Source organism: Dama dama, chromosome 19 (assembly GCF_033118175.1).
Source record: "Dama dama isolate Ldn47 chromosome 19, ASM3311817v1, whole genome shotgun sequence".
Taxonomy (NCBI): domain Eukaryota; kingdom Metazoa; phylum Chordata; class Mammalia; order Artiodactyla; family Cervidae; genus Dama; species Dama dama.
The window spans coordinates 13,922,875-13,936,299 of NC_083699.1; the positions used below are offsets into that span (position 1 = coordinate 13,922,875).

General features: G+C 44.4%; 1 pseudogene; it reads left to right on the forward strand.

Moving 5' to 3' along the window:
* The first annotated feature begins 8,449 nt into the window (after positions 1 to 8,449).
* Positions 8,450 to 13,425, forward strand: part of LOC133073958 (small ribosomal subunit protein bS18m-like) — a 37,019-nt pseudogene continuing 32,043 nt past the window's right edge.

A 13,425-nucleotide genomic window follows, 5' to 3' on the forward strand; every position in this document is an offset into this window, starting at 1 on the left:
CTTACCACGGTGATCTGTTTAACCCCTCACCCCTTTTGTTCTGATAGCCGTGGGTTCTATCTCTTTACACCTGTAAGTCTGGCTTATGTCTCATATCTGGAAGCAATCCTCCTTGGAAGGCAGAGGCAGGGTAAGGAGCTCTGGACCAGTTCCCGTGTGGTTCAGCTTCACACTGCTTTGATGGTTGTACCCCAGGGTCCATCAATGAGTTTTGCCGTGGTCTGGAGATATAGCTCTGCCTTATACCAATCTGGTTCCTGATGAAGTCAGTTTGGGGTCAGTCTACTTTAGGAAACTAATTTGAAGGCTGATACTGTTTTCTTTTAAGAATGGTGACTGCATTTTTCAAAAACAAAAATTAAGACATAAAATCTGATCATAAATCATTTTCTGATTTGTGTCTCACATTTAGCGGCACATAACGCATCTTCATTGAGGCAAAATTCAAAGAAATTTAGCAATTTATATTTATATAAAATCAGCTATACAAGTACTAAACATTAGCAATTGGGCTTTTTCCTTTGAAATTTGGGTTACCTGGCCACCTTTGTTTCAGATACCTGTAGGTAGACATTTGCTTCTTGAATTAACTTTATTTCTTTTTGCACTGGGGATATTTCTGCATATAAAAAGAAGCTCAAGCATTTAGTTTCAATGGACTAGGGAAAAATGAAGCCTGTTTTCTTTGTGAAAAAAAGGAGCCCCATTTCTACGCGTATTGGCATATGCACCTCCCTGTGGCTTCCTGGCCAAGTCACACAGGCTTGTTCAATGCAGAGGCCTTTGATAGTGTAGAGATCTGGGCTGCATCTGTAAGAAGAAAGCATAGAACAAGGGCTTCTGTCAGTTTCAGATGAGAGGATATGAATACTAGTGCTCTGAGAGGGGCTATGATACTACACTATTACATAATACAAGGCATATTATTAGCAGTGGGGAGAAGGTTCCAACTAAGCACATAGTAAACAGGGTCATGAGATCAGGGAAAGACTCTTAGAAAGCCCCTGAAGGCCTTGCCTACCTAGCTAGTCCCTAAAGCTGCACAGAGGCCCCCACCCTGACCCTGGCAGGATGAGAAAGAGACTCCACGTGTCCTTTTCTGCTTTTTGTGCTCCTAGAACTCTGCTCCCTCCTGATCACACTCTGAGGAGAGAAAGGGGAGTAAAATGGAAGGCAATAGAGAACAATGTGCACGCATTCTTACGAGCCTGGCCATGTTACTGCCAGTCCTCTCCTAGGAGAACTAGCAATGCTCCATCCATGTACATCTGGCTGACCTCTCGACTCTGAAACAATCCACCTTGGGAAGGATGGGGCAGAATAATGTGATTCTATATTGCTCCATATATTGCTCCTAAAAATGTATTGGTACATAAGATATATACATATTATATAGACAGGCGTTGTGTGCATGCTCAGTTGGTCAGTCATGTCTGACTCTCTGCAACCCCATGGACTGTAGCCTGCCAGACTCCACTGTCCATGGAGTTTTCCAGGCAAGAATACTGGAGTGGGTTGCCATTTTCTATTCCAGGGGATCTTTCTGACCCAGGAATCAAACTCAAGTCTCCTGCATTGGCAGGCGGATTCTTTACCACCGTGCCACCTGGGTAGCCTCATTACATATGCATATAAAATATATACATAACATGTGTATAAAATATAGATATAAACATATAAAATCTGGAGTTTGGATTGGTATCCAGTCAATCCTTTCACTAGAATTATGGATACCTGTCCTTTCATAGCTCCTTTGATGTCTTTCTACTGATGGGCCAAACTAACTAGTTCTCTGCCAGGATGGTGTACGTGGAAACCATATGCAACAACTTCTGCAGCAGTAGGGCATCTTAGGTCAGGACTGGCTTTCTTAGTGTTTCCTTGTATACGAAACTTACCACAAATGATGCACTCTCTCTCTCTGGATTGTATTTGTACTACCCTATGCTAGTGCATTGTGCTATGCCTGGATACATGTTCTTTCATCACTTCTTCATTCATTCAACAAGTATGTATTGATCTCCTTCAATGAGTCAAATTTGCCTAAAACACCTTTTATTTTCATCTTAGCAAAAACCCTTTGCGTTCTCCTCTCCTCCAAAGGCAGCCCACACACCACTTCCTTGTTGTTGTTCAGTTGCTAAGTTGTGTCTGGCTCTTTGCAACCCCTTGGACTGACTTCCCTGTCCTTCACTATCTCCCGGAGTTTACTTAAGTTCATGTCCATTAGGTCAGTGAAGGGGCTATCTTATTTGTGATCACACTATGTCTCACCTCCTCACTGCCTGCCTCCCTCACCAGGCTATGAATACCTTCAAAGAAGGACCCAGTCTTGGTCGTTTTTTTTTTTACTGCTAGTTTGAAACAACAGCACATAGTAGACAGTCAATAAATGTTTGTTCATTTGAATTCTATGTGACAGATCCTGGGTCAGACCTGGGGACAAAAACGCCTCAGGATGCTCACAGCCATCCCCTCCCAGTTAACCTTACAGAAGCCTGGGAAGTATCCATGCCCTTTCTTCTTTTTCTTGTTCTCTCTAGTCCTGCATTAAATATGAAGCAAAAATTAGCATGTCCTTCATTGCCCAAAGGAAAGGAGCACCTCTAGCTCACGCCCTTAACTCTTCACTGGCCCTCTAGACCCGAGTTGAATTTTCTGTAATTGTCATTATACACTTATGCTCAATTTCAATCAAAACCATTAAAAACAATATTCTTTGACCCATCAAGTGACTAAATTTTAAGTTTGATTTGAAGGTGTCATCAGATAGCTCATTTGTTTCCATCTCACAGTGTGAGAGCTTCATTCGGTCCAGCATAAACAGAAGGGCTGGGTCTGACCAGCATTTAACTCCTCAACTGATTTGTGTAACAGATCCTTTATTTGAAGTGATGGACCACCCAAGGAGGCATCATTGTTGGTCTGTGTTTAGGGCATAGATTGACCTTAATCTAGCCCTGGTCCTTCCATTACTTGTTAGCAACTCTGGTGAAAGGCTTGTTGTAGGAACATGAAACAGCTGGATAAAAGACACCTTGGGTAGCAAGTACAATCTGGCCCCTGTCTAACTGCTCAGTCTTTTTTCTTATATGTGCACACCCCTGTGCTCCATTCCACTCCCCCTGGGACACTCAGGTTCTCCCCAAAGCACTCTCTTCCTCTGTATGGCCTTCTCCCCATCCTATGCACTCATCTGGAGTTTATCCCTAGGAGGACTCAGCTTCAGTAAAGCATCCTCCATGGGGCCTGTCTGGAAAATGTCTAGAATGCATTACACTTTGTGGCAAAAAGTAATAGGCATGGAGCTTCATTCTTCAGTGGCCCATGAGTTCTTTTCAGTTTTGAAAGTTAATCTGCAAATATATTCTAACTCTCAGTTAGCAAGCTCTTGGTGGTCTGTATGTTCTGGTGCAGGGGACTGTGAACAGTAGGTGCACAATAAATGTTTTATAGTAAGTGCTCTCCAGATTTCAGTTGTCCATGGGATTCCCCCTCAGTCCTCATTCTCGCCTTTCCCAAATCACAGACCATGGTTGGCACCTTTTAATCCAAACTCAGTCACATTCAGGAGTCTTGTCTGTGTCTCTCCCTCAAGGGTGAGTCTTCTGCATAGAGGACATCCCCACGAAAATAAAGATAGTTATGGGAAGTCTGGGGACTTCCCAGGTGGCAGCAGTGGTAAAGAACCCACCTGCCAATGCAAGAGATGTTTAAGAGACCCATGTTCAATCCCTGGGTTGGGAAGATCCCCTGGAGAAGGGCGTGGCAACCCAGTCCTGTATTCTTGCCTAGAAAATCCCATGGACCAAGGAGCCTGGCAGGCTATGGTCAATAAAGGGTCACAAAGAGTCGGACTGACTGAGCAACTGAGCAGGCATGCATGGGAGTCTGAACCTGACAGCCTCCTTATGCCTCCTCCTGAAAAGCAGTGGAGAATTTCACTTCCTTGTTGTAGCCAAGTGCTCTCCTATCCTCCAACGAGTGAGGCAGATCATCTGGGGAGGAATCAAGCAGGATCTAAACACAGAAATCTCAATATGCCTAGTATATATCTCAGCAAAACTGTCTCCTAGAGTTATGGGCAGGGACTGCTGACCTGAGCAAGGTGGATAAGGCGATGAGTTTGGAGTCGGCGTGCTGGAGGGCAGTACTTCCGAACCTCAGCTACCGCTGTGCATCTGCCCTAAGCCGGGAACCCTGTGAAGAGCATGACAGTCTACTACCCTCTAATTCTCACAACACTCCAATGAAAGCAGGACTTTTTGACCCCACTTATTCTTTTCCCCCATTTATTTTTAAAGATTTTTTTTTTGTGGATCATTTTTAAAGTCTTTATTGAATTTGTTATAATATTGCCTCTGTTTTATGTTTTGGGTTTTTGGCTGAAAGGTATGTGTAATCTTAGCTCCCTAACCAGGGATCAAACCTGAACGCTCTGCACTGGAAGGTGAAGTCGTAACTATTTGACCATCAGGGAGCTCCCCTGTTACTCCCATTTAATGGATGAACAAACTGGGGCACCATCTATTTAGTGACATGCCTGACGTCCAGCAGGAACCCCAGCCACTGAACCACGCTGAATAGGGTTTTTCTAACAACTACTCAGATACAAGAAATAAAAATATTAAATGTGAGCTGAGTATTCTTTATGAGCATGAACTAATTCTGATGTTGATGTTTCCAGAATGACTCCAATTAACAATTTGAAGTCATTTCCAAGTGCTTAGATTTATTAGGTTCAGAAAGCTCTGAGGATTATAGAATAAAGTTGTTCTATGGTGCAGCAAGACCTGCTCTAGCCAATCTTGAAAGCTTCACGAGTCACAGGAAGAAAAATAAATTCACTGAATTGTGCAGAGCAAAATGCTGCTCTGGTGAGCCTTCCTGTCCCAGCCAGGGCTCCCACCCTGACCTCTAAGTGCCCTTTTTTGCAGACATGATGGGCAGAGCCAAAGATACACCTTTACCAACTAAGCTATCAGGGAAGCCTTCAGGGTTCTAGAGCTGGGCATTAAAAACTCGTTAGTTATCTGTTAAATTATTTTAGTGGGTAGTTACCAGCAGGAGAGGGAGATGGGGAGAGAAGGAGGAAAGAGAGAAAGAAGGAAGGGAGGAAGGAAGGAAAGAAGAGGAAGGGAGGAGAAGGGGAAAAGAAAGAGAGAGAAAAGAGAGTGCATTCCACACAGTTTAAGTATTGTTTTGTGAAACAATTTTCAGGTGGAAATCATTTTTTAAATATATTGTTACTGGAACATGATGTAGAAATCCTACTCTAAAAACACTTGAGAAACACTGGCTTTGATCCTCGAAATAAAAAGTTTCGCCAAAATGTAGACTATTGGATTTCCACAATGACTGGACTAAACAGAAACCCTTCCAAAGTTTTCCTTCCTACCCACCTAGCTGAGCTCACTGGAGACATTTGAGAACCTTTCAGGTTTGTGTAGTGTGTCCTCAAGATCCCCTCCCTCTCCTTGGTTCTCAGGAGCTGAGAAAACCCATGAGCAACTATTTCCTGAACAGTTTATCCTCCCCACCGAAACAGCTTTCCAACAGTCTTAAGTTTCTGATCATGTTTCCAGTTGGGCACTGAGTCTGGGAAGCAGACTCCAGTGAGCCCAGGCTGAGTGAGTGACCCCATTCTGCTCCCACCTCATCTCATCATTTGTCTCTCACCAAAGTGGAATGCCTCGTGCTTGGAACTATTTACTGTCATTGCATCCCCACAACTCAGTGCCCTGTATGCAATAGGCACTCTGTGTTTGGTGAATAAAAAATAAATAAATAAGAGAATGAATCTGCTATCAGTAAAGATCAGCTAGGTGAAGTACATGTAGCTTTGTTAAGGCCTTTCATTAACCAAGAGGTTAACGAAATTTGCTTTCGTGGTAGATGACTGGATTAGAGCCCAATTAAAATTGGTCTTCCTCTGATTAACGGGGTTAAGTGAAGGTCTCCAGGTCACAGTGAAAGATCTAGGAGATACGTGTTCCCATCTCATACATGGTGGCCCCAGTGAGCGTTGCCAAGAGGCCAGTTACTTGCCTGGGAGAGGAAGAAGGGTTCCATGTTTGGGCTACTAACAGGAAAACAGAGAAGGAATGGGCAGAGACAGACTCAGCCACTCCAGGAGAACCCCGATGGCCCAGGAGCTCACCTAGAGGCCTGAGAAGACGGTGGAGTGCCTCACCGGAAACCAGTGAAGACAAGTGAGGAGAGAAATTTGCGGGTGCCACGTACACACTGCCTTTCGGCTGTCCCCCAACTTTGCCCCAGGGGAGTTTAGTGCCTTACAGCACCCTCCCTGTACTAATTCAGGGGCTAATGGGGGTTACTGTCTCCCACTTCAGTCCACACAGGCTTCCCAGGTGGCTCAGATGGTGAAGAATCCACCTGCCAATGCAGGAGACTCAAGAAATGCGGGTTCAATCCCGACTGGGAAGACCCCCTGCAGTAGGAAATGGCAACCCACTCCAGTATTCTCGCCTGGAGGATCCCACGGACGGAGGAGCCTGGCGGGCTACAGGGCTCACAAAGTGTCAGATACAACTGAACACACACGCACACACACCGCAATCCACACAGGCTGAAATCCCAACACCCACGGCATCCCAGAGACTGCCTCAGGGTGGAGAAGACCACGGCTGCAACAGGGCCCAATCAGACCCCAGCAGGCACGGCGTGGAGCCTACTCCCGCAGCAGAAACACGCTGAATCGCAGCCCAGAGAACTATGGAGTGGCTCAGAGACAGAACCAAGGAGATATCTGGGTGTTCTGGCCTAGATTGCTGCGTAGTTGCTCAAAGCTAAAGTTAGCTTTCCTTCCTGTCAGCATTTATCAGCTTTCATTTGAACCTTCTCAGCTGATGTGGAAGAAAATGTGGCTCCCCGGCATTGTGGAAAATCCTTCACCATCAATCAGCCTTTTTCCAGAGAATTCAGATATCTGCCAGCCCAGCTCCGGAGAGCTCTTTCAGGTCCAGGAAATGTGCTAGTGAGTCAGTTTCTGGGGGCCTAATTTCATTATTAAAGAAGGTTCCTGTGCTATGAGGAACTACAGCTGTGAACTCTCTCTCTCTCAGCCTATTCTAAATTTAGGATACGAGGTTCCATGGGGCAAAGCACACTTCTCTATGAATCCACAGAAATCCCTTCTGAAATTATAGCTGGGCAATACTCTTTTGTTTCTATTCTGTCACCGCGTCAATTCACAGACAACGTGTAACCAAAACATGGAGGAGAATTTCAAGCTTTGTACAACTGTTGAAGAGACTTATACAGAGCAATGCTGTTATTGACTAACTCATGGTTTCCAGTAAGAAGGAAAAAAAAAAAGGCTCCTTATTTCTTAAGAAAAATCTATCCATTGAAAGGTCATCCACTTGTTTTGTTAAAGACCTTGGATGCTCACAGGGCCTATAAGCTTGTGGGGAGGTAAAGACAGTGAGTCCTCATGTTAAAGGAAAGAGAAACATTACAGGGGGGTCTCATGTTTTTAAGATTTTAATCTTCACATTGCGTGTTAGCATGGAAAAGTACCAAAACCAGCTATAACAATAATAGCTACTGTCTATTCTGTTTATTTACCATGTGCCAAGCACTTTATATGCAGCGTCTTATTTAATCCTCAGAACAACCTTACAAGCAGAGCTGACATTCAGCCTTCAGTAGGTTTTTAAGCTACTGAAATATTTCTTTACTGGTTGGTAAAACACACACTGCCCTGGGACCATTGAGTGACAGCCCTCCTCCCCATGTTCACAACATTCTCTCCAGCCTTCCTCGCCTCTGGGGACATCCAGGACTGTCCTCTAGACTAAAGCTTTCATGCCAGTGACTGTTGTGATTGGTAAGTGTCCAGGCTATACTCCTGATTACATATTTTCAGTGTCTCTGCTACCTTATGAGGTAGATATGGTTATCCTCATTTGCAGAGGAAGAACAGGCAGCTTGAGACAGTATGGCAGACTCTCTTTTCCAAAATTAGCTCCAATAATAGTTCCAAGCACACATGCTCTTCCAGAACCTTGTCACTTCCCCATCAGAGTTGGCATCCATCTCCCCTCCCCTAGAACCTGGGGGGTAGGGGTGAAGGGTTGTGTGACTGTCTCAATGAGCAGAATGTGACAAAAGCAGTGCTCTGTGACTTCTGGGGCTAGGTCAGCAAAGAGGGCTTCCCTTGTGGCTCAGCTGGTAAAGAATCTGGCTGCACTGTGGGAAACCTGGGTTTGATCCCTGGGTTGGGAAGATCGCCTGGAGAAGAGAAAGGCTACCCACTCCAGCATTCTGGCCTGGAGAATTACATGGACTGTATATAGCCCATGCAACGAGTCAGACATGACTGAGCGACTTTCACTTTTTCAGCAAAGTGATCCGGTTTCCACTTGGCTTTCTCAGGACACTTGCTGTCGGAGTGTAACCACCATGGAGAAGCAGCCCAAGCCATATGAAGAGGCTGTGGGCAGTTCTCTGGCTGATAGTCTCAGCTGAGGTCCCAGCTGCCAGCCAACCTCAACAGCTAGAAGTGGGAGTGAAGGAGCTTTCAGATGATGTCAGCCCCCAGCTGCAGAGCTACCCCCTCAGCCTGTGAGTTTCCAGTTAAAGCCCCAGACACCAGACAGCAGAGACCAACTGTCCTGATATGCCCTGTCTAAATTTCTGACCTAAAATGTACCAGTATGCAAAATGGGAGGAATTTGTCACCTGGCACTACATGATCAAGTGCTGTGCTAAACTGCTTCAGTCGTCTCTGACTCTTCGCAACCCTATGGCCTATAGCCCACCAGACTCCTCTGTCCATGGGATTCTCCAGGCAAGAATCCTGGAGTGGGTTGCCATTTTGGCCCAAGGTCACACAGCTAGTAAGTGGTGAAGCCAGGATTTCAACCCAAATCACCTGACTTTGAAAGCTGGCATTCTTAACCACCCGGTAACACTCTTCCTGTGTTCACAGCATCATGAGGCAACATGGTAAGGTGAAGATGCCAGCTGGACAACCCTTCAGTGGATGTGTGGAGTTGAAGGGTGGGCCTGGCTCTTTTTATTCTATGACTCTGCTGTATGTGGTTCCAATTCCTAACACCACCTCCCAATCCAAGATGACAGCTCCAGTTCTAGCCATCATATCTGCATTCCAGTCACTAGAAGAGGAAAAAGGGAGAAGCAAGAACCCCACCTTTCAAGAAAACTTCCTGGGAGGTGCAGACCCTATTTCTGTTTAATGTACCACCACCCAGAACTTCAGTACGCAGTGTACTTAGCTGCAAGTGATGTTGGATGACCTTGTGTTCAGCTAAAAACTAGAGGCATGGGACTCCCTTGAGGGTCCAGTGGCTAAGACTCCATGCTTCCAATGCAGGGGACCATGGTCTGATCCCTAGTCAGGGAACTAGATCCTACATGGTGCAACTAAGTGTTCACATGCCATAGCTTAAAGATCCCATGTGCTACAACAAAGATGAAAGACCCCGTGGGCCACAGCTAAGACCTGGCATGCCAAATAAATAAATAAATATTTGAAGTTAAATTATTCAATAAAAACTAGAGGCATGTTTCTGTAGATTCTGGGGAGTAAAGGGAAAGACTTGATGCTTTGACAACTGGCAGTCTCTGCCATAGTGAAGAAAGGGGCTTGTATAAGAAATGAATCATTTCCAATTTGGAGCCATACTCTTCCCTATCTTCCTCTACTTACCCCAGTCTTTTGGTTAAAAAAATATATCTATCATCCATTATTAAATACTTTCTAGAGAATTTAAACTGACTTTACTGTAAGAGTGTTAAGTACCTTGAGATAACAGGAATCCCCTGTGACTGGGTTGAAGGGGAGACTTGCCCTAAGGATAATCTGGGCTCAGTCTGCTTGGGTTCCTCATGTTCCAAAAGGGTGGAAATGTCACGTGGACCAAGACTCTGAAAAATAGAGTCACATTCAGTCTTCACACAGAAAAAGCCACACATGATTGGCTGGTAGTTTTTTGGGGGAGGAATGGGGGAGCTGTGTCGAGCCTCAGTTGAGGCGTGTGGGCTTCTATCTAGTTGTGTTGCACAGGCTTAGTTGCCCTGCAGCATGTGGAACCTTAATTCCCCAACCAGGGGTTGAACCTGCCTCCCCTGCATTGGAAGGTGGATTCTTAACCACTGGACCACGAGGGAAGTCCTGATTGGCTGGTAGTTTTGGCCTGGTTGAAAAATAAAGTTTAAAGTGAATTTTGCAGGAGCCCATTTCCAGTTTTCAAGATGTATTTCCTTCCCTCTTAACTGTCCATCTAGAGAATTTTTTGGATGATATCTCTTTGGATGGCTACACTGCTAAAACTGATTTCACTGATTACTCCATAAAATCTAAATGCCTACCATATTCTACAATTCCAAGATCGTTCCCAACATGGAAAGCTTTTAGGAGGTAAAGGTGGAAATCACAGGGTCCCTTGGAACAAGCACATCATTTGACATCATTACAAGCCTTTAAGGTCTACATTTTTCAGTGCTTAATGACTCAAACACAAAGAATTCTTTTAAAAAGGGACCTGACCTGCAATAACCAATGGAAATGAGTTTAAAGGAAAGAAAATCATACCATCCCCAACATACAGATCTGTTTTTATATCATTTCAATGAAAATTTGCTACCACATAACTAAATAAAACAGAAAATGAAGCACAGCTTAGCAATAGGGAGAAAAGGCTCTAAATACAATGTTCTGTTGGCACAAAAATGCATCTGTCCTCTGAACTGGAGTCTATTTGATCCTCATTAGAGATTTCTTCAACTTGCTTCTCCAAGAAATGGGACTGCAGTCTTCATAGAATGTTTCATCCAAGCCTCCAGAGGAACTTGGGAAAGGGTAGGTAACAAGAAGTCCTAACCCCATGAATTCCCTGAAACCTGAAAAACCCTGATCCTGAAAGAGAACTGGGTAAGAACTCTGCGACCATCACTTTTTGATGAGAACAGGGCAGATGTTTGGGTTCTGCCCACAGGAGAAGAGGGTAAATTTTGCTTTAGCACATGTAAAGCCAGCCCAAATATAAAAACAGAGTAAGTTGGGACTTCCAGTGCAGTGGATGTGGGTTTAACTCCTGGTTGGGGAACTAAGATCCCATATGCCGTAGGGCAATTAAGCCCTCACGAGGAAACTACTGAGCCCATGCTCTGTAACAAGAGAAGCCCACGTACTGCAACAAAAAGCCTACACACCGAAACAAAGCCTAGAGTGGCCAAAATAAAAAATAATAGTAGTAAAAAATAAAATAAAAGCAGCATAAGTCTGCATAACATTTTATGATGTACAAAACAGATTTTCACACACATCACCCTCAGCCTCTACAAGGCTTGCAGTTTGTAAGGAAGGCATATCATCCGCTTAATTCTGATAATGGTAAGGAAGGTTCTGAGTACTTATGATTTCCTAGGAGTCACCAGCTGGTGAATGGAAAAGCCAGAACTCAAACCAGGGCTTTGATGCCAAATAGACCATTCGTTCCACTATACCACATTTCTCTCTCTCTCCACTTTTCCAGGAGTTCAGGTTGTGTAAATACATACAGCGTAAAAAAGATAGAGAGGTTTTAAAATATGTCCACAGATTCTCCAAAACTCCTTGAAAGAAGTAGAGTCTACTAATTCCTCTTTCTTTCAGCATGGAATGGACTTAGTAACTGATGCGTAATAAAAAGAATATGGTAGAGATGACTGTATAGTAACCTGGTCACAAGAAGCATTGCGGCCTCCTCCCTGTTTGAGTTCATCGTCCTTGGGGAAGTCAGTGACCATGTTGTAAGGGCACTCAAGCAGCCCTGTGGAGAGAACTAAGTTCCCCATCCAACAGGCAGCGAAGAAATGAGGCTCCTACCAACAGCTTTGTGAGTAAGCCACCTTGGAAAAGGATCTAGACCCAGTCAGGTGTTCAGATGACTGCAACCTCAGCTAACATCTTGACTACAGGTTCACGAGAGACCAAAAGCCAAAACCTACCAGCTAAGTGGCTCTCAAATTTCTGACACATAGAAATTGCAAGATAACAAAGGTTTATTGTTTCAAGCCACTAAGTTTGGGGGGTAATTTGCAACACAGAAATAGACAACTAAGATACTAGGGAATACTTTATTCTGTTCCTTGACTCCCAAGTGTGTGTTCTTTCCATGATACCACACATTTTTCTATCTTTCTTCACTTTTCCAGGTGTCCAGACTGTGCAACTATACACAACCCAAGAAACTCCTTATTCAGTTCCTTGGCACCCAGAAGCCCTACCTTTTGGGCACATTCACCCAGATTCTTGTTATCCTTCAGCTATTGAGTCAATATGTTATTATTTAATAATTTAATAATAATCACCCCTTCCAGATACCCCTTCCAGATACTAACAGGGAACTTCAACATCTTAACCTAAAGGGCAGTCTCAACAGAAGGTAGAGTGGGAGGGGAATTTCTGGCCATTGAAGATCCCTTGTGTTCCCCGGTCTTTTTCTTTACGTAGATGCCCTACCGGCTGTGCTCACTATGTGATTACCCAAGACAACCAAGGACCCAAACCTTGAATTTGAAAAGGGTCTGAGAAAGGAAGTAATGGAAAGGTGAAAAGTAGAAGGCTGACTTCGAAAAGGCTACACGCTGAATCATTCCAACTCTATGACATTCTGGAAAAGGCAAAACTATGGGGACGATAAAAAGATTGGTGGCCGCCAAAGATTAAGGGCAAGCGAGGGATGAACAGGCAGAGCCCAGAGGATATTTAGGGCAATACTGTAGTGATGGACACATGTCATTAAGTAGTCACCTAAACCCATAGATTGGACAACACTGAGAGTGAACCCTGATGTAAGCTATGGCTTCTGGGGGATCACAGTGTGTTAATCTAGGGTCGCTGATTTTAGCACATGTACGTCTCTGGTGCAGGATGCTCATAGTGGAGGAAAGAAGGGCATACATGAGGAAAGAGGATAGACAGGGAAGCTCTGTACTTTCTACTCAGTTTTGCCCTGAATCTAAGACTGCTCTTTTAAAAAAGTCTATGAAGGGACTTTCCTGGTGGTCTCGTGGTTGAGAATCTGCCTTCCAACGCAGGGTACATGGGTTTGATCCCTGTCCAGGGGAGTAAGATCCCATATGCCTCAGAGCAATTAAGTCCGCATCACACAGCCAGTGAGCCTGCCTGCCGCAACTAGAGTCTGAGCACTGCAACAGAGTTCCCATGTGATGCAACTAAGGCCTGACGCAGTCACATAAATAAACATGTATTTTTTAAGTCTGTGAAGACCTGACAAATAAAATCTAAGAGAACAAGTAGGAGGTTAGTCTAGATTTATAGATTGTATAGAAGAGAGGCAGACAGCAACAGAGGAGGCCAATTTTAAGGAAGTCTTCCATCTGACATCAGAATACTTGATGTCCATGCAAAGAGTCAAGATGACACCTCAT